This window comes from Polypterus senegalus, chromosome 18 (genome assembly GCF_016835505.1).
Source record: "Polypterus senegalus isolate Bchr_013 chromosome 18, ASM1683550v1, whole genome shotgun sequence".
NCBI classification, from domain to species: domain Eukaryota; kingdom Metazoa; phylum Chordata; class Cladistia; order Polypteriformes; family Polypteridae; genus Polypterus; species Polypterus senegalus.
In genome coordinates this window covers 84,142,335-84,167,030 of record NC_053171.1, presented here as the reverse complement: position 1 = coordinate 84,167,030, position 24,696 = coordinate 84,142,335, and positions in this window count along the sequence as shown.

Sequence of the window (24,696 nt, the reverse complement as noted above, 5' to 3'; positions counted from 1 at the left end):
AAAGAAACTGATCGTACAGCGGCGCTATTTAATGACACTTGCCTAACTCATTTCAGAAACATTCTAAAGGGGAGGACTAAACAAAGTTCCATGGACAGGTTTCTATTGAAATGCCCTGCGAATGAAAGTGATGAAAGCGTGGCAAAAAAGAAAAAAACCAGTGAAGAAGAAAATTTTACATTCCTAACAAAGATATTTCTGTCGACTAAATAAAAATTCCTTCTATTTAAAATTTAAATAGAACTTGAACAGATACGATAATTCATAATATCCACGCAGACTTGCACGTAAGAGCGGGAGTCATCCGTTTTAACAAGCAGCGTTTTGCACTGATACGAAATAGCCTGCCCATTTAATTGTTTAGGAATGGATAAATAAATTAAGATTTTGTACAAATAATGTTTTGCATTTTTCTTCCTTGATGGATTCTGGCACCCCCAGCAACAGTTGCTCGCACCATAAAGAGTGTGTATACAGTATATATATATATATATATATATATATATATATATATGTGTGTATGTGTGTGTGTGTGTGTGTGTATATGTATATATGTAGATATGAATGTATATGTATATATATGTATATATATGTGTGTGTATATATATATATATATATATATGTGTATATGTATATATGTAGATATGTATGGATATATATATATGTTTATATGTGTGTGTATATATATATATATATATATATATATATATATATATATATATATATATATATATATATATATGACAGCAACACTCATCACTCACAACAGTGACAAAACAATTACATTGACAATCATGTTACGTTTTTTTCAAAATGTTTCCTTTTCTTTTTCATTACTTCTTTAATACACTACTTCTCCGCTGCGAAGTGCGGGTATTTTGCTAGTATATATATATCCCAGTGAGGCAATATACAAGCATATTGCTGTTAGTATAAAGCACCCCCAGTAGTGTTTCCTGTCATACTTCTGCTAAATAATTTGTTGTCTGAAAGACCTCAGTGTTAATGTGTCACAAAGAAAGGCTGTGCAGCATTATTCATAATGGCACTAAGTTTTGTTTAAATTCTCTCCTCTGCTATGACGTCCAGAGGATCCAGAGTGCGTCCCATGACTGAGCGTGCCCTTTTAATTAACATGATGATTTGGTAGCCCTTTCCTGAAGTAATGTTACCAGCCTAGCACACCACAGTGTAGAAAATCACACTGGCCATCACAGAGGTGTAGAAGATGTGAAGAATGTCACTACCAACATTCAAGGTGCGCAGTTTCCTAAGATAAAGAGCCTGCACTGCCATTTCTTATATAATTCTTCTGTGTTATGAGACAGTCCAACCTGTCATTGATGTGGACCTCCAAGTACTTGCAGGAGTGCACCACCTCCCTGAATAGCGACGGGACCCAGAGAGTCTTTGATGCATCGAAATGTTATGTTACAGACAATTCTTTCTGCAGAAAGAAACAAAGTTCTCTCCCTAACTCCTATACTCTGTCTCATCCCCCTTTATAAATACACCACATAAGTGTAGAATCATCTGAGAATTTCTGCAAGTGACATGACCCTGTGTTATATTTGTATTCAGAAATGTACAGAGAAGGGGAGACAGGACTGTTACTTGTGGAGCTCCAGTGTTGCTCACATTTGTATAAGAAGCAAAGGCCTTGAGTCTCACAAACTGCAGTCCACCTGACAGATAGTCCATTATCCAGACCACCATAGCCTCATCCACCTGCATACTGTATCTCTGAGTTTACCCCTTAACCGGGGTGGCTGGCAGCTTTGTCCAGGTGAGAATAAGCCTTGTGGAGCAGGCAGTCCTGGTAAATCTGGTAAACAGAAAATTATTTTTTATGTGTGACACTTCCCCAGATATTTTTCCTGATTCTTTTTGTAGATGTATTAACACTTCAGTGTAATGTTGCTGATTTACAGTTTGTACTTGGGGAACAAATTCTTTATGAACATGTCTGTCAGTGTAAAAAAATACAATCATCATTTACTTGGTGTTCGATATGACCTAACTTGCTTTTTTAGATTGGAGAAAAAAAATCGCTGAAATCACACACATGATTTTAGAATAAACACCAACTCGACCAGATGCCATTTGGTGGACTCGATACCTAGCAGCAAATTCTATAACTACACCCTACTCCCAGACTATTAACCAATTTTGGGAATTTTTGTGTCCTCCTTTGTAAGCAGATTAAATTCTGTCTATTGATTTGTTTCCGCTCTGGGGAGATAAGATTTTTTACAAAAGCACAGTAACTAAATTAATATTATTATAACAAATAACAACACCCCTCTCAAATAAACACCAGAATGATTAAAAGGAAAGAATAAAAAGGAAGAAAAATATCTGACTTGCCTAAGGATAAAAAGAGCAGTCACAGTCACAGTGAGGCATTACATTAGTTCCTTAGACAATGTCATCTCTTCCCTTGTCTTCTCCTGCCACCTTTACACTGATGATGTAAAGATCTTTCTTTCATTTCCCTCTTTCAACCCACAGCTGTCAGCTCAGATCTTTTGCTGTCTCTCAACATGGATGAATATTCTTCCCCTTAAAATTAACCTTTCAAAGTTAGATATCTTATACTTCTGATTCTCCTTCCTCAGAATTGTCTTTAGGCATCACCCCTGAAGATGTCACACTTTCACCATCATTCATAGACAGGAGTCTTGGTGTGACTCTGGACTCATTGGTTTCATTCATTGATCATACTGTATATCTTTAATGACCCAGCCCTGTGGTTCTGTCTATCTTGCTCTGGTTATTTCATCTCTCTCCTAGTGGGGCTTCCTTCACCTGTTATCAGACCTCCCCAGCTTCTCTAGAATGCTGCTTAACTGGTGTTCTCTCTTCCTTGTAACACTCCTGCAACTCCTCTGCTTCAGTCTCTCCACTGATTTTCTGTTGCTGAAAGGATCCTGTTCAAAAATCTTCTCTTGACCTACAGTTTTCTGAACAGTTATGCTCCTCAATATCTACAGTCCATGGTTTCTCCTTATGACCCTTCAAGAAGGCTCCATTCTTTCTCCTTTTGCTAGATGAGCCGGGACTGAAAAATGGTTCTCCATTCTTGTGCCAAAACTGTGGAATGATCTCCCTTTCTCTATTTGAATTGCACCCAATGTACTTGTGTTCTTATGTCTTTAGAAAACATATTCTTTAAATATTTTGGATCTGCTCAGCTTCTATCACACAGAATAGCTGCTGTTGTACCGACAAAGAGTTTAGAATACTGATGCATGTCTTAGTCTTGTTGCTGTTTTAATTTTGTAGTTGACATTATTTTTTGAGTTTGCACGCAGTTTGTGTGAGGAACTTGCAGATTTGGGTGCAACTGGCGATTCTAATGCGATGTTGGACGCCTTCCGTGACAAGACCCTGAAAGTTGCTGAGGGTTGTGTTGGTGTTACCGGTGTTCCCAGAAGGAGGTGTTTCATCTTGCAGGGCACCCTAGATATCATCGAGAGGAGTCGCAGCACATAGCTCAACGGCAGGTCTGGTCTGTACCGGGAACTGAGAGGGATGGCTGCAAGGGCTCTAAAGGGTAGATAAAGAGGTGTTTGTTAGAGGGATCTGTGAGCAAGTGACACACCATCTGTGGTCTAGAGACCCACGTCCTGCTTACAGAGGAATCGAAGATTTATGCACATCCGAATCTGTTCCTAAGAGAGTCGCAGTCAGGGCAGCTGATGGAACTGTCCTTATGGATCACACTGCAGTTGTGACCCACTTGGCTGGATACTTTAAACAGTTGTTCAAAACTGATCCTCCGGCTAGGACATTGGATATCTCTGGGTCCACGGTCCTTGAGGCTAATCCTCCAATTAGCTGTGAACCACCCAGTCTCACTGAGATTGCACAGGTGGTGAACCAGTTGAGGGGAGGAAAGGCTGCAGGGATCTGTGGTATCCGGGGTGAACCTCTCCAGGCAGGTGGTAAGGCTGTCCTCCTGGCATTGCAAGCAATCTTTGCTTCCATTTGGGAGACTGGCATCATCCAAACTGACTGGAAAACAGGACTTGTCGTCCCTATCTGGAAAGGGAAGGGTGATCGCTTGGATTGCAGCAACTACAGGGGGATAGCACTGCTCTCGGTGTCGGGTAAGGTCCTTGCTAGGGTCATCCTCAATAGGATCCATGATCACTTGCTCACCTACCAGTGACCGGAAAACACTCTGGTTTTACACCTAAGAAGTCTACCATCGACTGCATCCTAGCACTGAGGGTTCTCAGGGAGCACAAACACGAATATCAGCAGTTTCTTTGCAGCCTTTGTTGATTTTCATAAAGTGTTCGACTCAGTTGACCGAGCTGCCCTTTGGGACATCCTGAGGGATCCCCTCGAGGTTGCGGGATATCATGGCCGCCCTGTACACTATTACTGTGAGTGCTGTGCAGAGTGGATGCAGAACCTCTGTGTTTTTTCCAGTTGATTCTGGGATTCGTCAGGGGTGTGTTCTGCTCTTACTCTGTTTTAGACTTGTATGGACTGTGTATTGGGCAAGGTTGTGGAGTCCAGCGACTGTGGGGCATCTGTTGGTAAAGAAAGATTCACAGACCTTGACTTTGTTGATGATGTTGTGATCTTCGCGGATTGAATGGAGGCAGTGATCAGGGCGCTCGAGATACTGAGTGAGGAGTCTGAGTATCTGGGCTTGTGTCTGGATAAAAACAAAGATCCAGGTCTTTAATGACCTCTTGGGCATGGCCATCAGCTGTGTGTCTGTTTGCGGAGAGAGTGTCGACCTTGTCAAGAGGTTTACTTACCTTGGCAGTGACATTCATGTCTCTGGTGACTCTTCCTATGAAGTCAGTAGATGAATTGGGAGAGCATAGGGGGTCATGAGGTTGCTGGAAAGAGGTGTGTGGCACTCCCGATATCTATGCAAAAGGACGAAGGTCCAAGTCTTTAGAGTCCTGGTGCTTCCTGTCTTGCTATATGATTGTGAAACATGGATGCTATCCAGTGACCTGAGACGAAGTGTCTCTCTGGAAAATCCTTGGGTACCGTTGGTTTTACTTTGTGTCGAATGAGCGGTTGCTCATGGAGTCCCGAATGAGGCACATTACCTGCATTGTGAGGGAGCATCAGTTATGGCACTACGGCCATGTGACGCATTTCCCTGAGGGTGATCTGGCTCATAAGATCCAAATTGTTGGGGACCCGAGTGGCTGGACCAGGCCAAGGGGTCGCCCACGTAATACCTGGCTGCAGCAGATAGAGGGTCATTTCCAGAGAGTGGAACTGGACCACATGTCTGCCTGGGGTGTTGCCAACCAGGATCCCGAGTTGTTTCGTTGTGTAGTGGGCAACACACTGTACCAGAGCATGCTTCCCAACTTGACTTGACTTGATACTTCTTTGTGTTTGCGTTTTACCTTGTTTTCTGTCACTTTGATACCTGCACTTTCATTGCTGTATGATTTATAACTTGATTTTGCAAGTCACCCTGGATAAATGTGACTGCTAGGCAAATAATATTAATAGCAATGCATATGTATTGCTGTTGTTATAAAGGAGCCCCCTTAGCATTTCCTGACACACTTTAGTTGAATAATTAATTGGCTGAAGGTCCTCAGTGTTAGTGCGTCAGAGAGAGTATGCGCAGCGTTGTTCATAATGGCACTCAGTTTTGTTTTAATTCTATCCTTCGCTATGACCTCCATTAACTAGCATGTAGATTTGGTGGGTCTTTCTTAAGGAAATGTTACCAGAGCTGTAGAACATATAAAGGAACCCTACTGGGAGGACTCATCTTCTCTGTATTGTATCCACAAACCAAGAAGTGCAAGATGATGACCTTTATACCTTTAACCCGGTGATGTCTTCCAGTTGGCTTTGTCTAGCAACTACTTGGCATCAAGACCAAACAGAATTCACACAAAACAGCAATATCAAAAATAAAATTTCACCACTGCAACAAATCTTTTGATTAAGTAATGAAGAATTTGTCTAAATTAAAAATAAATTATCCTACCTGGTTCCTTGACATCCTAAGCCCAAGCCCTCAAAATGGTGCCTTCGTTATTTTTAAGGGACAAACAATAACTGCAAAAAATTAAAATATATGTCAGATCCTAACAGTTTCATCCTAAAATATCCTTGCTGTTTTTCATTTGTGTAAGAGAGACTGTAAAAAAGGAAAAATAACTCATTATGGAGCAAGAGGTGAAAAATGTGTGGCTGTGATATTCTGTGCTCTAATTCTGTTGTTCACATAAATTTAGTGTATGTTATGTTACCTGAGACTTTAAAAGTAATCTACAATTATCGAGACTGGCATCTGCCCAGGAGTTGAACATCGTTCTCTTGTAGTTACAAGGGGCTGAGGCTTACAACAGCCTGTTATTTGTTTGTCCTTAGCAAAAATAACATATTAATAGTATTTTGACTATTACACTATAGCTGAAGCCCGCCGTAGCATAAGGCGGTGTAAGAATAGGAACAGGAAACAGTGAGGAATTCAGAAATCAAAAAGAAATAAATACTTCTTGAAATACGCAGTTGTGAATAGGTGTTTTGGTGGTGACGACAGATAATGAGTCGAAAGATCTAACCCTAGAAAAATCTACGTACAACTGACCGTGGCTGAAGACTGGTTGTTAGAATTATTGTGAAGAGTAAACAGCATGTGGATATAAGGAAGGCCGCGCTTCAGAAATTTGATTACATAAATATAATAATTAACAACCTCAAAAAGGTGTTGTTGAAGAATGTCTCTACTGTAAGTAATTCCTGCAGCTTAATCCAAAAGACTCGTACTACAATATCAGGTCTGTGCTCCGGTCTTTGGGTATCCGACAGTGCATGTAGAATTTCCGGCCAAGCAGGATTACATGTGAAAGTGATAAATAAATGAGGCTGTCCGAATTTACGTACTATGGCCATGGCATCCTGATAGTTTTGTTGCATGTATCTTGGACTTCACATAGTTTTGTTGCATGTATCTTGGACTTCCTGGAAATGTGAAGTGTAATATGATAATTTTGCCTACACATACATTGTTATTTTCAGTGTTTGCTTGCAGTGCGTCTGACAGTCTTTTGTATTGTTCCACGCGCAAATTTTGTTGATCTAATTTTGAGATAGTTGAGACACGCGCCCCCTGTTATAACATACGCACCTACGACGCACTGTTGGAATACTTTGCCGCTGGAGTGCAAAATACTAAATGTGTTCCTTATTGCTAATCTGTACGCGTAAGATTGCCATTGAGTAAGCCTTATTCGCTTGGTGGTTCTTTTATCGGGAACATGTTGTAAATCTTTGTGCCAGCCAATGTCTCCGTAAGGGAATAAAAGTGGGTAAACCATAGGATTGCAATTCATATTGAGCGTGGAAATCTGTTTACAGGAGTTGCCTATGGGACAGATGCAAATGTCCCTTTCGGCAGGCGGCTCACCATCTACTCCGATAAAAATCGCTGCAACATTGGTGTGACATGTCGGGGCATTGTATTGTCATAAATCCTGCCTTGGGTTTTCCTCAAAAAGCATTCATACAGATGCTGTTGGATTGGACTGAGCGATTTCATGCATGCGTTTGTATGATTTAGCGAAAGGTTTGATGGTTCTGAGCATGGAATCTAGCTGGAAAAGTAAATTTTCGCCGCGTGCAGAGTTTGCTTTATTTTGTAAGCGTACTTCAGAAGCTTGGCGAGAAATGCCTTGTCAGCTGCGTGTGGGCGGGACCAGTTTTGAAGAGGAGCCGCTGGCAGCATGGGGAGGGTTTTGGAAGAGGACGAATAGGAATCGAGAAATGCCGTGTCGGCTGCGTGTGGGCGGGACCGGTTTTGAGGTGGGAGCAGGACGAACCAGAAAAGAAATATATATAAGAGATAGTTGCACTTTTTCCTTTAGTAACAAGCAGAATGAATTTAATTACAATGAATTTAATTTCAGCTTTATGTTTTTTTTTTAAACACATTGACACAATGAAAATTAGTTAAATTTGTTTCTGACGCCAGTGTAAAACTCAGGGTTTTATTTTAATATGCTAATTAAATTAACTTTACTATTGAGCAAAACTCATAATAATATTTTTTTTTCCTCTAAAAAAATCTATTTGAGTTCCCTCATAGTTAGCACATCGAACAGACATTCTTTGCGTGCGCCAGCTTCAGAGAGTTGTGCTCTTGGCTGAACATATCATGAGGTTATCACTACCATCCCTTCAGGACCTGGGCTCTACCAGTGTGGACATGACTATGAAGGACTTCGCTGACCCTTTCTGCAGCCAGTAGAATGATTAAGATCTGGCAGGGGTCTGCGTTGCCTCAAATGAAGAACAGAAAGACTGAGAAACAGCTTAATTTCCCAGGCAATAAAAATATCAAATGGTGATCTTGTCAGGCATTTCTCAAAATTGTAAAAGCAATCAGTCTATTATTTATATTTAACATTCTTTATTACTTTTTTCTCTGTTGTTTATTTGATTTCAAAAAATAGAAAGAGGATAACAAAGTAAAAAACATTTTCATATATATATATATATGTAAAACCCAACCTCCCAAACAGGCACGCACCCCACCCCAAAACTATTCAAAAGAGAACAGAGTAAAATTTAAATTAATTAAACGTGCATTTAAATCCCAGAAGCCCACATATCCGGCTTCATGGGCTCGCGTCATTCATAATTATGTCTTTCAACTTGCTGATGGTTTGAGCCAGTACAGCACTGATCGGTGCGGCTGACGGTTTGAACAGTACAAGGCTGTAAATGAGGCCCTCTAGACAAAGTAAGTAACAAGGTCAGGATTCTTCCATTGGGAGGCTATAAGAACGTAGGCTGCTAATGTAGCTATTGAAATAATATGCTGGTGACAAGCAAAGAGTAGATAAATCTAAAAAGAGTAGATTAATGGGAAAACAAGGAATAGAGACAGATAAAATGGAGGAGAGCACAAAAGTCACTGAAGCCCAAAGAACTGCAATAGTGGGATATTCCCAGAATGTGTGGAGAAAAGTGCCTGACGCATTAAGGGGACACGGGTGACACAGTGGATCAGCCCATGATAAACTTGATATATATCCATTCATCCATTTTCTAACCCGCTGAATCTGAATACAGGGTCACGGGGGTCTGCTGGAGCCAATCCCAGCCAGCACAGGGCACAAGGCAGGAACCAATCCTGGGCAGGGTGCCAACCCACCGCAGGACACACACAAACACACCCACACACCAAGCACACACTAGGGCCAATTTAGAATCACCAATCCACCTAACCTGCATGTCTTTGGACTGTGGGAGGAAACGGGCGCCGGAGGAAACCCACGCAGACACGGGGAGAACATGCAAACTTCACGCAGGGAGGACTCGGGAAGTCGAACCCAGGTCTCCTAACTGCGAGGCAGCAGCGCTACCACTGCGCTTTTTTAGCATTTTCTCCTTCTTCTTTTGACTATTCCCGTTAGGGGTTGCCACAGTGGATCATGTTCCATATCTTTTTTTGTAGCATTTTATTGATTTTATTAAAATCAAATAAAATTCCATACAAGCAAGGCAAGTTTAACAAAACTAGGTTCGAAACAAATCAACCTCAAACCATAAGAAAGAGAGCTAGGCCAGCAGAGTAAAACTTTAAACTAGTAAAAATAATTAAATAGATAAATTAATACAAGAATAAAAATAAATAGAATAAAAAAGAGGGGAGAGAATCCACTTCCTCAATTTAAATGCTTATTCTAACATGATATTGATTAGATCCTGCCAGATTTTGAAAACATTTTGTACAGATCCTCTAAGTGAAAATTTGAAGTTTTCCAACTTTATTTTGGATGTGTTGATGCTTAAAAGTTCTGGAAGAATTTTTTATGTTTTAAAAAATAGTCTTCCAACACAATGGAGTTGACAGGGATGGGTCAGTGATCCATTTCTGAGTAACTGGGACACTTTTAAAGTGTGGAATCACAAAGGTAGGCATAGAAAGAAGAAATGTGTTTAGTGGAAAATGAAGATGAGGAAAAATAGTCAAATAATGGATGTTTAGGAATAAGGGCCATAACTCCCCTTATTACTTAATAATTATTTAACAATTATTATACCTCTAATGTGTATATGTGTTATACAATTACAATTACTTGAGTATTTTAATCTGCACCTGTTAATGCTTAATATTTATTTTCAATGTATACTTTTTAATTTTTTCTTTTGTACAGTGCAGACTGCTCACTGAGCTGCATTTCACTGTATATCAGCATGCATATATATGAGAAATTAAAATCTAAATCTCAGTTTCAGTCTCAATCTCTAATAAGGTGGATCTTGCACAATTTGTTGGAATCAAATGTTGCAGTTTGAAGTTCATAGTGGGGAAATGGTAATTATTGAGAGATATTCAGATGGTTGTGGCTTTACACAAGTACATTATTTATGTGAAAAATAAATGTTATCCAAAATATGGTTAATAAGATAAAAAGCTAACTGTAAATGATATAGATACGGGCTCCTCCCTGACTGCCTAAGGACTGCAGTTGTTAAACCCCTGCTCAAGAAAAATAATCTCGACTCCTCTGTTTTTGACAACTTATTACCAATTTCTAACATGCCTTTCTTAAGTAAAATTCTAGAAAAGGTAGTCATTAAGCAGCTAAATGATCACTTGAATAAACATTCTATTCTTTATTGTGAATTCGTCACGTACTCTGTGTTTGAACATTTCTGGCTACAGCTTTGAAGTTAGGTTGGTCAATTAACCATTAATCCATTTACATGGCTCTATAAGGGATGCAAAGAAATTCTGTACTCAAGCTAACTCTTATATCTTAATAGTTAGCATATCGTTTGCAACAGTTTTTTACACTTTTCTGCTTACAGATTTGACTTTGTGTGTACACTTACTAATGTTTCTCTAAATATGAATTATTTTGTATTTAATAACCAGGTTTTTCACCAAAACAAAAGTGTAGCAATGGATACCATTTTCAGCCCTAGTAATCTGCATGTATCCAATTTTGAAAAACAATTAATAGAACATTTGAACAATCTAGATGAGAACAGGCCATTCGGTCCAACAAAGCTCGCCAGTCCTGTCCACTTATTTCTTTCAAAAATACATTAAGTCGAGTTTTGAAAATCCCTAACGTCTTACTGTCTACCACACTACTTGGTAGCTTATTCCAAGTGTCTATCGTTCTTTGTGTAAAGAAAAACTTTCTAATGTTTGTGCGAAATTTACCCTTAACAAGTTTCCACTTGTGTCCCCGTGCTCTTGATGAACTCATTTTAAAATAACGGTGTTGATCCACTGGACTAATTCCCTTCATAATTTTAAACACTTTAATCATGTCACCTTTTAATCTTCTTTTGCTTAAACGGTAAAGGTTCAGCTCTTTTGATCTTTCCTCATAATTCAACCCCTCCAGCCCTGAATCAGCCTAGTCGCTCTTCTCTGGACCTTTTCTAGTGCTGCTATGTCCTTTTTGTAGCCTGGAAACCAAAACTGCACACAGTACTCCAGACTCCATAACCTTCTTGGACTTGTACTTCACACATCAAGGCGCTATATAACCTGATATTCTGTTAGCCTTCCTAGTAGCTTCTAAACACTGTCTGGAAGTTGATAGCTTAGAGTCCACTATGACTCCTAAATCCTTCTCATGAGGTGTACTCTCGATTTTCAGACCACCCATTGTGTATTCAAACCTAACATTTTTACTTCCTATGTGTAATTCTTTACATGTACTGACATTAAACTTCATCTGCCACAAATCTGCCCAAAACTGTATGCTATCCAAGTCCTTCTGTAATGATATAACGGATTCCACAATATCTGCTAATCCACCTGTGTCTGGTCACACTTACAGGTAATCTAACTTAGACACCATTTAAATATCCGACTACACCACCCAGTTTTATTAAGAGATTGGGAACTCTTGAAATTTACCAATAATAGCACACAGGTTTCTTTAAATTGAACAGTAAGTAAACACACAATGAAAGACACAACAGTAATTTCAGGAAAAGCAACAGTAACTTCTATTACACTAGACAATAATAAATACATGAAAAAGATAAATGAACATAAACAAAATCTATCAATATCAAGAATGAATTTCCTTTTTTTAAAAGGAAAACACACAGTCCACACTCTAAATGTTCGTCAAAAACAGAATTGGAGGATACAACCCTTAGTGGTGCAGAGTCCAATTTGCGCACTGTTACCCCAACAATTAATCGTCCAACTCTCCGCCGATGCACTCTGTTCACTGGACACTCATTTCCCAACAGAGTTTTGTCAAATCGTGGAATCTCTGTCAGCGTCTCCCCGTCTATTTTTTTCTCCACTCTGGGATCCTTGTGTTACTGTGACCTAGGCACAACTCACTTTTCGTCTGCCAGCTTTGCTCTGTCCTTTCAAACAGCTTCCCTCATTCGCTGGACACACAACCGTCTTCTTGTGGAGCTGTCTCTTCCTCCCTCGGGGTAAGTGTTGCCGTCCGTGTCCCTCACGTTGCACCAGCCACGTACCTCAGTCTGCCAGTGAGCCCCCATTCTCAGTGGACTGTACCTCTCCTTGCCTTCTCCTGCCCAGAAGCTTAAATCTCCTTCAGTCCCTGCAATTATCAATTCTGGACAATCAGATTAAACAAGGGCACATCTAAATTTCCTGGGTTTAACAATTAATGAAAACACAAGTTAACAAAATGTATTGTTACCAACCTTTAATGAGTACAGATCTGCTGATTAGCAACCGATATTGTCAAAGATGTACATTTCCAAGTCAGGTAAATACAGACATCCTCCAAGGAAGGATCAGTTCTGTTATCACAACTTGGTATTGTTTGTAATCTCAACCAGCCAAAAACTTCAAGTGATGACTCCTTTGCAATACAGCAAATACCTACAATCTGCAGACAGCCTTTTAACTTCTCACCCCCAGTGCCAACAATGGGTGCCTATTGCCTGTCCATCTGCTGGGTTTTAAATGTAATATTGACATGTTTCTTTTCCTAAGAGAGAAATGGAATGACTCAGTGTACATAAAAAGTCCCCCTCTGACACACCTATTTGGTATCATCTGCAGATTTAACCATCTTGTTACTTATATTCCTATCCAAATCATTTATATATATTAAAAATAGCAGGGGCCCTAACACTGTGGGGCCCTGTGGAATACCACTCCTTAACATCGGCCAATTCTGATGAGGTCCCTCACACCATCACCCTCTACTTCCTGTATCTGAGCCAATTCTGCACCCATCTAAAAACATCACCCTGAACTCCCACTTCCTTTAATTTGATACCCAACCTCTCATGTGGCACCTTATCAAATGCTTTCTGAATGTCCAGATAGATAATATCATAAGCTCCACTTTGATTTTATCCTTTTGTTGCCTCTTCACAGAATTCCAGCATGTTAACTCTTTGACAGCTGAATATCTTTTCCAAAAAACACAGTTTTCTGAAAAGCACACAAAGCAATGGTTTCACATCAGAAAGCAACATGAAACATCTGCTGCTGTGTGCCATGGCTGCCAGTTCACCAGGGAGGTGCAGCAGGCTGGCTGCCAGGCTGTCTTCATGTGGTGGGGGCAGCAGAGGCAATCGCAGTCACAGTGCATCGCAGTCTGGTTTGTATCTCTTGTCATTAGAAGTGCCGGTCCTCCCAGGTGAACGTTGCAGTAGGTGTGTCAGCTACACGAACCTGTTCTGCACCACCGATCAGCTGATGCTGCTACCTCACATTCATTTTCAATCACAAGTCAGAGTCCAATTCAACAAGAATATGCAAAACATCGTCCATGGAGTATTTTGCTTTTTGCATCCACATTGATCTCTTGCCAGATGTCATTGTTTGCTCCTCGCTACTCACACGAGCGCAGAGAATGTCAGTCAAACCAACAAAGCTAGCTTTCCTTCCAGCAAAGAGAGTCCAACTGAAACATAACGGCGGGTTTTGTCACCGTCTATAGTTGATTACCAAAATCAACCTGTCCTCTTGACAAAAGTCAACATCTGCCCTGAACGAGTTAATAAAACACAACCTCCCTCTTCTGAACCCATGCTGACTGCTCAGAACAACTCCCGTACTTGCCAGGTGTTGCTCAATCTTAATAATTCCTTCTATTAATTTACCTGAGATGCATGTTAAGCTTACTGGCTGCCCTGCTTACTGCCCTGTTTATTCTTGTGGTATAATGTTTTCTCAAAACATTATTCGGTTTTGGATTTTGGTTCACTGTATTAATCTGCATTGTATGGTTGAAATATATTGATGGTGTTTTCAAATCTGAAATGGAGACTCTAAGTCGTTGCATGTTTTTTTTTATGACTGTATCAATAAATGTGATTGTCACCTTAAATTTGCTCTTAATTTCAGTTTAAAGACTGTATCTGTTCTGGATATCTTGGTTAATGTTATTAATAACACTTTTCATTTTTCTGTATGCAGAAAACCTACTGACCATGACACTTTACTTCATGCTATAAGTTTCCAAGCCACTTCATTAATTAATAATCTTCCTGTTTCTCAATTTCTTTTGCATAAGACAAATCTGCTGTGGTAAACATGATTTCATTATATCATCTCTGGATCTTAAAACCCAGTTCTTATAATAGGGCTATTAGAAAAAATACATAAACCAGGCACTAATCAAAATTTATTACGTCTACAACAATACATGTAGCAGTAACACTAAAATTGTTTGCAATCTCACATACTCTACATTTGCTAACCAGATATGATGCATTATTTTAAAACACTGCCATGTACTTCATTTGAACTCTAATATCACTGAACCACATCTTTTCACTTTCTCTCATGATCGTAATATTAAAGATACTGTTGTGAATCAATAACTATGTCAATAACACAGCACAAGTTAATTCTTGTCATTTTTCTTCCCATTGTTGCAGTAATGTAAACAGTGGGCAGCTAATTCACCATTACACACAGACCTAACTGCAGCAGTGAGGTGTTATATATGTTTCATTTGTCCCCATATGCTAATATACATTGGGAAAACCTACTGCATTCTCAAATATCACATTACTGAACACAAAAGCACCATCCAGACACGGACTTCGAAACATTTGGTTTTACACCATTCAGTTCAGATCTCATCCATATAGTAACTGAGGTAGCAAAGCTACAGCTGTGAGATTTACTGAATATAGAAGTTATATAAACTCCCAACATCTGATTGGTCTCAAGAAAGCACATGACTTTATCTGTTTTCTTTAAAATCCCTTTCCAACAATTCTTTGTGCACATCTGTTTATTTACATTGTGCACGGATATTTTCTTCTACAGTTACCATCCTTGGTAAAAACATTGCCCGTAGCCTATTTCACACAGGCACGGGAGAGAGAGACACACACAAACAGGCGCGAGAGAGAGAGACACACACACAGGCACGGGAGAGAGAGACACACACACAGGCGCGAGAGAGAGACACACACACACAGGCACGCGAGAGAGAGACACACACAGGGACAGGAGAGAGAGACACACACACAGGCACGCGAGAGAGAGACACACACACAAACAGGCGCGAGAGAAAGACACAGACACACACAAACAGGCGCGAAAGAGAGAGAGACACACACACACATGAGAGATAGAGAGAGCTGGACGCATAAGGTAGAGAAGGCAGTTAAAGAATGCACTGGGCTTGTTTTTGTTTTCACTTCTGTTTACAGCGATCGGTTCGTAGCGTGCATTGTTGCAATGTTACTTTTCTTGGTGGTTTATTAAATTACGGATTTTTCAAATGTTCATTTTTCCCCTGTGCTTAACACTCATTAAAAAAAAGTGTTTTTAGTGAGCGGTTCTTTGTGCTATAGCGCAAACTATTGCAGTGTTAGTTTTCTCTGTTGTTCAAGGTTTTCTCAGTGTTATTCAATGTTTTTACATTTAGTTTACTATTACCCTGGGCATTCTATGGTATAATTAACTATATTTGTGTCAAAAAACTAAAAAAAATATATATTTACATACAGTTCGGATGGTCTGGAACAGATTAATTGTATTTACATACAATCCTATGGGGGAAATTGCTTCGGGTCACGACCCAATCGGTTTACGACCAGAGTTTTGGACTGAATTATGGTCGTGAACCGAGGTTCCACTGTATACTGTAAATTTAGTCATGTCAGTCAGTCATTATCCAACCCGCTATATCCTAACACAGGGTCACAGGGGTCTGCTGGAGCCAATCCCAGCCAGCACAAGGCGCAAGGCAGGAACAAATCCCAGGCAGGGCGCTAGCCCACCTCAGGGCACACACACACACACACACACACACACCCATACACCAAGCACACACGAGGGACAATTTAGGATCGCCAATGCACCTAACCTGCATGTCTTTGGACTGTGGGAGGAAACCAGACGGGTGCTCAAGTCCCTTATATAAAATGGTGTAATATTTGCATATAACCATATAACCATATACAAACTGCTTTTAATACGTAATACAATGTAAATGTGATGTAAATAGTTGTTATACAGTGCTGCATTGTTTAGAGCATAATGACAAGAACAAAAACATCTGTATATGTTCATGTTTTCAACCATTTTAGCCTAACTACAAGGGACGTTCAAAAAGTTTCCAGACTTTTATATTTTTGTTGGAAATGGTGAAGGTGGGAGGAGTAATAATTGCTCGTGTCTAAGAGTGTCATGTGACTAGTTCTGTCTGGCAAGCCAGCTGCCCTTGCAGCCTTGAATCAACTTTTGTATGCTGTAGACAGCATGGAGCTGAAGGCGCTGGTGCTAGCTAATAACCTTCTGGACACTGGGCTATTCTGCTAAATCTCTATTTGAGGCTTTTTACTTGTGTGGGTTTTTGTCTCACATCCCAAATAGTAAAGCATGTTCAATGAATTATGGACTTCCCCTTAATCAGAGTTTGTGTTCTGTGGTGGTCTGGTTAGCCATCTAGGGATAGTTTTTTTATTATGCTTAATGCTATTCAGGTTGGCTCTGACTCTACAGCTCTGGAGTTGGATTAAGTGGTTAGAGTGATAGAATAGTTTTGTTTTTCACTTGCAGATATTCTTTAATTTCAATCCTTTAACAAGATGTTTTTCTTTACTTTTTCTTTTTTGTTGAAATAGAAGAAGTGATTCAGACTGATACATATCTCCTAGCCAGGGACCCCAAGAGCATGACCAAGGCCTTGCTTTCAGAATTTATACAAGTAAATAACTCTTGTGCTATCCATAGTGTGCAGCAATGCTGGTATGATAAGGTCAGAACTTTCTCGTAAACTATGAAGAACGACTTGATCTTCAGAAGGCTGGTTCAGCGGCAGCAGAGTAGTTATCATCAGCACTCATTTGGCCTATTTATACCCAACTGATCTGATATTTGTGAGCATTCAAGGAAAAGTAATGGAGCAGGAATGCGTTATTTTAGTTTCTTGGGAAATAAGATACGGTACTGGATGTCAGAGTGAAAGATACAATGATAACTTTGTGTTCTTGTGCAGTATCTCTTCTATATAAAAAAATGGATTGCTTAATGCCTCGGGATTCCCTCAAAATGTATATAGTGGAATTAAAAAGTATTCAAACTCCTTCACTTCTTCACACTTTGTTACATTGCAGCCTTGTGCTAAAATCATTAAAATCACATCCACATCAAACAACACTTAATATCTCAGAATATTCATCCATCCATCCATCCATTTTCTAATGCACCTAACCTGCATGTCTTTGGATTGTGGGAGGAAACCGGAGCGCCCGGAGGAAACCCACGAGACACGGGAGAACATGCAAACGCCACGCAGGGAGGACCCGGGAAGCGAACCCGGGTCTCCTAACTGCGAGGCAGCAGCGCCACCGTGTCGCCCATATATATCTCAGAATAACATAGCAAAAATAGGATTTTAGAAATGTTTGCAAAGTTATTAAAAATAAAAAATATTAAATATCCCATTGATACAAAGTATAATTATTCAGACCCTTTGTTATTAAATTTGATATTTGGCTCAGGCGTATCCCATTCTGTTGATCATCAGTGAGATGTTTCTACACCTTATTTGGAGTTCACCAGTGGTCAGTTCAATTGATGGCCCAAGATTAGGAAGGTCGCACGCCTGTCTATAGAAGGTCCCACGGTGGTCTTTAAATTAAGGCAAAGAATGCAAATGCTTCACTGATGTTATAACTTTTCTTTAATGGTTTTAGAGTTCCTACTTTGTAAGAATTTTTTGATATTTGTTATGTGCACAGTTACTAAATTTAAAGTTATGTTTTGATGTTACCTTGATGTAATTTTGTATTGGAGACCCTTTCAGCTACTGCATTTTGCATTGCTTTTTCACAGTCACTGCTATACGAAGTCAATCCTAAAAGCAATCAAACTTTAAAAGTCAATGTGTGTATGTATGTTCCAGCATCACTTCCGAACGGCTGGAGCGATTTTCATGAAACTTGGTACACATGTTCCTCATTGGTCGACTAAAAATACTGTAGGCTGAAATCAGCCATAATCCACCCTCTTCTGGGTAGGGTGGGGGGTGATCTTGCGGTCTTGTATGCATGTTATCATCCAGTTGACACTCGGAACGACCACCAGAGGGCGAACTGGAGGTGACTGCCAGCATTCTTTATGTTTGAGCGCCACCGCACCCCGTTGTTTTTGAAATTAAATACAGCTCTACGCGTGGAAGTGTGTGTGTCTGTCCGGCCCTGAAGTGAGACGTAGAATCGGAGTAAGGGCTCCAGCTCCGAGGATACGCAAGCGAGGCCAGCACACCGGCCAAAGGAACCCTCCTAAGAAAGACAGTCGCTTAGCTGCTAATGCACAAGCGATACGAGCACTTCGGCAACATGAATCGTTCTAGCAGAGAGATGCTCAGAGTAGTTCTGATGATTTAAATATTTTCTAGAATTCCGTGCTTTTAACAGCATGGGCTTACACAGTTAGTATAACCAGGTGACTGCTAGCATTCTTTATTTTTGAGCAGCACTGCACCCCTGTTGCTTTTCAAGTTAAATAGAGTTGGCCGATTCCAAGCTTTAACTGGATGATAACATACATACAAGACCTTGTGGACAAAAACTCAGACCCGACAGCAGGTGCGGTTATAAAGCAGCTTTATTTTCAGAGTCACGGTGAGAAGAGTTTCAGAAAAGCAGACAATCAAATATACATGACAGCGTCAGGGCTCTTCTGAACCCCGTCTGTTGGGTGGGGTCCAGTTTTATACCCCTAGAATGCGTAATTTAATATCATTATAAAATGTAGCAGTCAACACTTTATTATACACAATCCTTGAGCCCTTTTAATGCCCCTTATGCAACTCGATTTCTTGGCCCCTTTTGTTATGGCGTTCAGATGTAAGCTAAGGGAAAACGTGATAAGGCAGACTCATGTGTGGAATGCTCAGACTTTGAGTCCTTTGCACAAACATTTTTCTGTTTGCTAAAACAAAGCATGCTGTTACTTGGTTTTGTAAAGCTTACTTCTCAGACATGAATTAGTACAAGGGAACGAAGAGAACATTCGTCTTCCACAACCGCAAAACAAGTACATTAGTGAGTCTTTGTTTCTTAATTTATTTTTAACATTGTGTTTTTCTCAAACAATTAAAAAAAACAGGTGACTGCCAGCATTCTTTATGTTTGAGCAGCACCGCACTGCTGTTGCTTTTCAAATTAAATACAGTTGGCCAATTCCGAGTGTCAGCTGGATGATAACATACATACAACACCACAAGACAAGCACATTAGTGAGTCTTTTTCCATCCATCCATTATCCAACCCTCTATATCCTAACTACAGGGTCATGGGGGTCTGCTGGAGCCAATCCCAGCCAACACAGGGCACAAGGCAGGAAACAAACCCCGGGCAGGGTGCCAGCCCACCACAGAAAACCCACACAGACACGGGGAGAACATGCAAACTCCACGCAGAGAGGACCCGGGAAGTGAACCCAGGTTTATTGTTTGCTAATTTATTTTTAGTTTTAAAGTTGCATTTTTTTTAATTATGGTTTTTGCCCAGTGTAATAATAATAAATAATACATTTCCCATGCTCAAGGCAAGAGAAAACGGCAGGGTATACAGTACATAGCATTGTACTAAACCAGATAAATAAATATAGAAGAGTAAGATAATAAATTCAGAGAAAAGCCTAACAGACAACGTAATTGATGGTCCAGCACACACACACAGGTTACATGAGCATCTTGACATGGAGATAAACTCTTAAAATCCTACAGCATCCTTAACACTTCACACGTGCTCTCTACAATGTGTCTACTATACATTGGTTACACCCACAATCCCTTCTGTCTAAAATGGTTGAAAGTCTTATCTGTTGCCCTGATTGCACGTCAGTCTACTGTGAACTGAAGCTTTCACACACTCTACTAACTGGCTTTACAGAATTACAATATATTATGTGATCCTCTCTTGAAAATGACTTTATTTCACTCTTCAAGCACATTTCACACTCACCCTTATGAATTAAACTAAGAGAAATTCACACATGCTGTATCCCGAAAATAAATACAAAAACCAGCAAAGAATTCTTCAAAGGGGAAACACAATGCTAACGGCAAAGGCAAAGACTTCCCAGAAACACAAATCCTCAAGTAAACACACATTGTAGAGCAAAGTGACATGAATACACAACCAACTGGGCTGAATCAACTCTGTATTTCTATATTTGCAAAGTCAGTCTATGACAAAACATTCAGATTTTTTGCAGTGTGTTGCATAATAATACTTTTTTATTTTTTCTTTTATTTCTTTCACTTATAGATAGATAGATAGATAGATAGATAGATAGATAGATAGATAGATAGATAGATAGATAGATAGATAGATAGATAGATAGATAGATAGATAGATAGATAGATAGATAGACTTTTAAAAATATATGTCACATTTTAAAGCTATGTTTTTGGAGCAAGCTAGCTTTGGGTACAATAATAGGCTAGAAAGAAACATTTCTAGGAGTGTCTAAGGTGTGTGGAGCCATGTCAGTGTGATAAGATGCATTTGGCTCCATGGCGATAATAATAAATAAAAAGCGGGTGTCGGTGCTCGTGGAAGTGTGCACGAGTGGATCCGGAGTAATGACAGGGAAACTGGCTAACCATGCATTCACGTACAGATGCTTCTGGTTCTGCCATTTTCCTCATTAGTGCTCTGGGTTCCATGATCGCAGCACCTGTGCCCAGATAAAGTATAAAGCAGCATGGGCAGGAAACAGGGAAAGGTCAGAATGAAACAGAACAAAACAGATAGAGAATCAATTGCTGAGTTCGGGAAGGTAGATGGTGAAAAATAAGTTACAAAGCACTGCACTGCTGTTTAGTTAATGCAGACCAGAATAGAGAGCTGGAGGACCTGCACTCTGGGCGGCTGCAAAGCTCAAAGGTGGAGCTGGTAGACGGTTGGGGTCCTGAAGAGGCAGCATCCAAAGGAGGGCTCCGGCAACTGAAGGTGGTGGCAGCTTTGTGGACTGCATGGGTCCTGGAGGAGAAGGCAGATCATAGGATGCAGCAGGCCACCCCCGTAGGACACCCGAGGGTCCTGATGAGGACTGAGAAATAGCAGGAAGAATATAATACATTTGTAACCTTTTGGATTACCATACAGTATATACTCGCATATAAGTTGGGTCTTGAAACCAGAAAAATAGATCATAAAATCAGACCCCAACTCATACGCCCGTTCAAAAATACGACACTTGTAAAAAAAAAATAATAATATCTTCATGCTTCCTCCAATCTCACACCAGTTTCTCAGACACATTGAATTTTGTTGCAGCAGTGCAGTTACCAATTTCCTTCACTGCTTCAATAACTTTTAATTTAACTCTTTCAGGGCTGATGTTGACTTTTGTCGAAATTCAGGGATTTAAGACAATAATAGGCTGTAAACTGCGACAAAAATCGCCTTTATGTTTTAGTTCGACTCTCTTTGGTTGAAGGAAAGTTTCATAGCTTTGTTGATTTGACCTTGATTCCCTGGGTGTGCATTAGTAGTGAATAGCATACAGCCTCTAAAATGGCATCAACATCTAAATACTCCATGGACATTTTACGTATTATTGCTGAATTGGACTCTGACTTATCTGTCGCTGAGTTTGATGCAAGTAATCTGGAGGTGGAAATCGAAAATGAAAGTGAGGTACCAGCTATCAGCCTATTGGTCCCCAGCTGATCGTGGCACTGAACATGTTTGTGTAGCTGATACGCCTACAGCAGCATTCGCCTAGGAAGACCACCACTTATGATGACAAGAGGTACAAACCATATTATATCACACTGCGATTGCCACCGTCTCCCACCTGCTGTGTGAAGAGAAAGAGGTAGCCGGCCTGCCATGCATTCCTGTTGGCCATCGAGCTGCCCCTGCACATCCACTGCTGCCAGGGATGCTGAACAGGTGCCAGCAGCAGTCTTGATTTATTGCTTTTCTAAAGTTTTTTGGAAAAAAATATTGAGCCCTCAAAGAGTTAAAACCAGCTTCATATTTTCTTCTGAGCGAACGAATGAAGTTGTATGAGGGTGTGAGATACAAAAAACACAAAACAGTGGAAACTTCGCTTCAGAATAGTTTGGGTATTACCATGGGGTCAAGTAGGCACAATACATAGAAAAAAAAGGCTGTGTGCTCCATGGTTACTTTCTCAGGTGGGCGGGCGTTAGCATATCGTAATCTCTTGGACCAATAGCGTGAGTTTTCCACATTTGACTTATATGACCGACATTATAAAATACCAGAAATTATATGGTAAAATCAAGGCCCTACTTATCCGCGGGAGAACTTAAACGCAAGTATATATGGTATTTGTTTATTGTATGTTTTAGCTGTACACAGATGAGCACCTGTTTTATTATTTGTTTATTATACAGTGTTTGCACCCTGTTTGCACTTGCTTTAAATAAAAGCACTTTGCAACATCTCTTGTTGTTATGTGTCCTCATTGCCTGGCATACAGTATCTTGCTACATGACTATCATCCATCCTGGGCTCAAAGGAGTCCGGCAGCTGGAGCCAACCTGGACCATCAGACAGTCATGGATGAAATGGTGCTTTCAATAAGGATGACAACAGATGTGAGAATGTCTGATTAAGAAGCCAACTGCATGACTTGTCAGATGCGTGTCAGATCAGCACTCCTTACTTGAAGAGGGAGTGGGTCCTAGGCGGGATGCTGTGCAAATCACGGCTCTGTAAAACACAGCTGACTATGCATGCCTAGAAGATAATGCAGATCCATTCTGACTCTGCTCTTACATTTTTTTTCTTCTTCAACTTAATACATTTATTTTGGTGGCTTCATAATTTTATTCTGGAGTTCTGACTTATGTAGTTTTTGGTTTCACCTTCATTTTGCATGTCCAAAATAGTTTTGATTAGTCTAGTTTATTTTATCATCTTGTTTCATTTCACTGCAGCATATTTTGAATATTTTTTTCCTGGCGGCTTACTCATGATCATTGTGTTAGTGACTTCATTGTAATTGTGATATAAATATGGCAGCAATCAGTATCTCTCAGAGCGAGGCAATGCCTCACGAGATAACTTTTAAAGGAGTTTTTACTTATTTTTAATAAGCGAGTTGGAAAACACAGTCACTTGAACAGAAAGAAAAATGTGGTATTGTACATCTGCTGTGTGTTGTTGGGTTTGGAGTGGATGGTATGAAAGGAGAATTTATTTAATGGATCGTCGAGTTTAGACGTGCATCTGCCACCTATTGGTTGCTCCCGGTGCTCTTCCACTGCAGTTGTGGAGTTTTTGAAGCACAATGATGCCGAAAGTGTGAAGGGCACATGCAGAAGATGTACAGGGTGGATGAAAGATGCTGGGTGCTGTAGGGGTTCTGCTAAAGGCCTTATCACATTGCATGACTTTTCCAGAAATTTTTAGTCATAGCCTTCATTTTCATAATCTTAGTGAGTCGGTGGCAGTAGGCAGTGCACTCCCATGAAGGCCAGTTGCATAGTCAGACATACCTAGCGACTCACCCTAACTAACTAACTAACTCAATTCAGTTTAATTTTGTTTTGTATTGTAGGGTTGGACTCTGTTTGCGTGAGAGCTGACAACAAATGAGGGCTCATTCAGAAGTACAAAGCATAGAATGCACTGATGAGGAATAAGGAACATGTCTGTTTTGGACATCACAAATAGAAGAGAAACATATATTTTGATATCATGTGTTTCACATACCACGACATTCTGGGACAAAGAAGAAAAAGGGCCAAGAATGAGGGTGAACTTGCTCTAGCTGTTAACGTTTCGTACAGCACCAGCTCTATCAGGCAACATGCCATGGACTGTGAGAAAAAGGGGTGCGCCCAACTGTGCTGCAAAATTGGAACGCAGTTGGCCCAGTGATATAAAGAAAAAGAAAAATGTGGCATTGTGTAAACTGACAGGGTTTGGAAATGAGATCAGCAAACACAATTAGTAAGTCTGACATACCATATGACTAGAAGTCGTATCATTTAATATCGACTTAAAATGCATAGATGAGGTCAGATTTGGGGATGTAACAAGGGAAAGGGGGTGTTAGACATTTTGTTTTGGCGAGGAGAGGTCATTACAAACTAGGAGATGATTGGCTGCTGCAAGGCTAGATCCGTACAGTTAAATTGTTAGTTCTACTTTATCCCAGGGGAAGGCAGCTCTTCCTCTGACTTTTAGAAAGAGAGAGCAAGCGAGAAGAATTTTAGTTTTTAGGTCGTGAAGTCTGACTTCATAGAA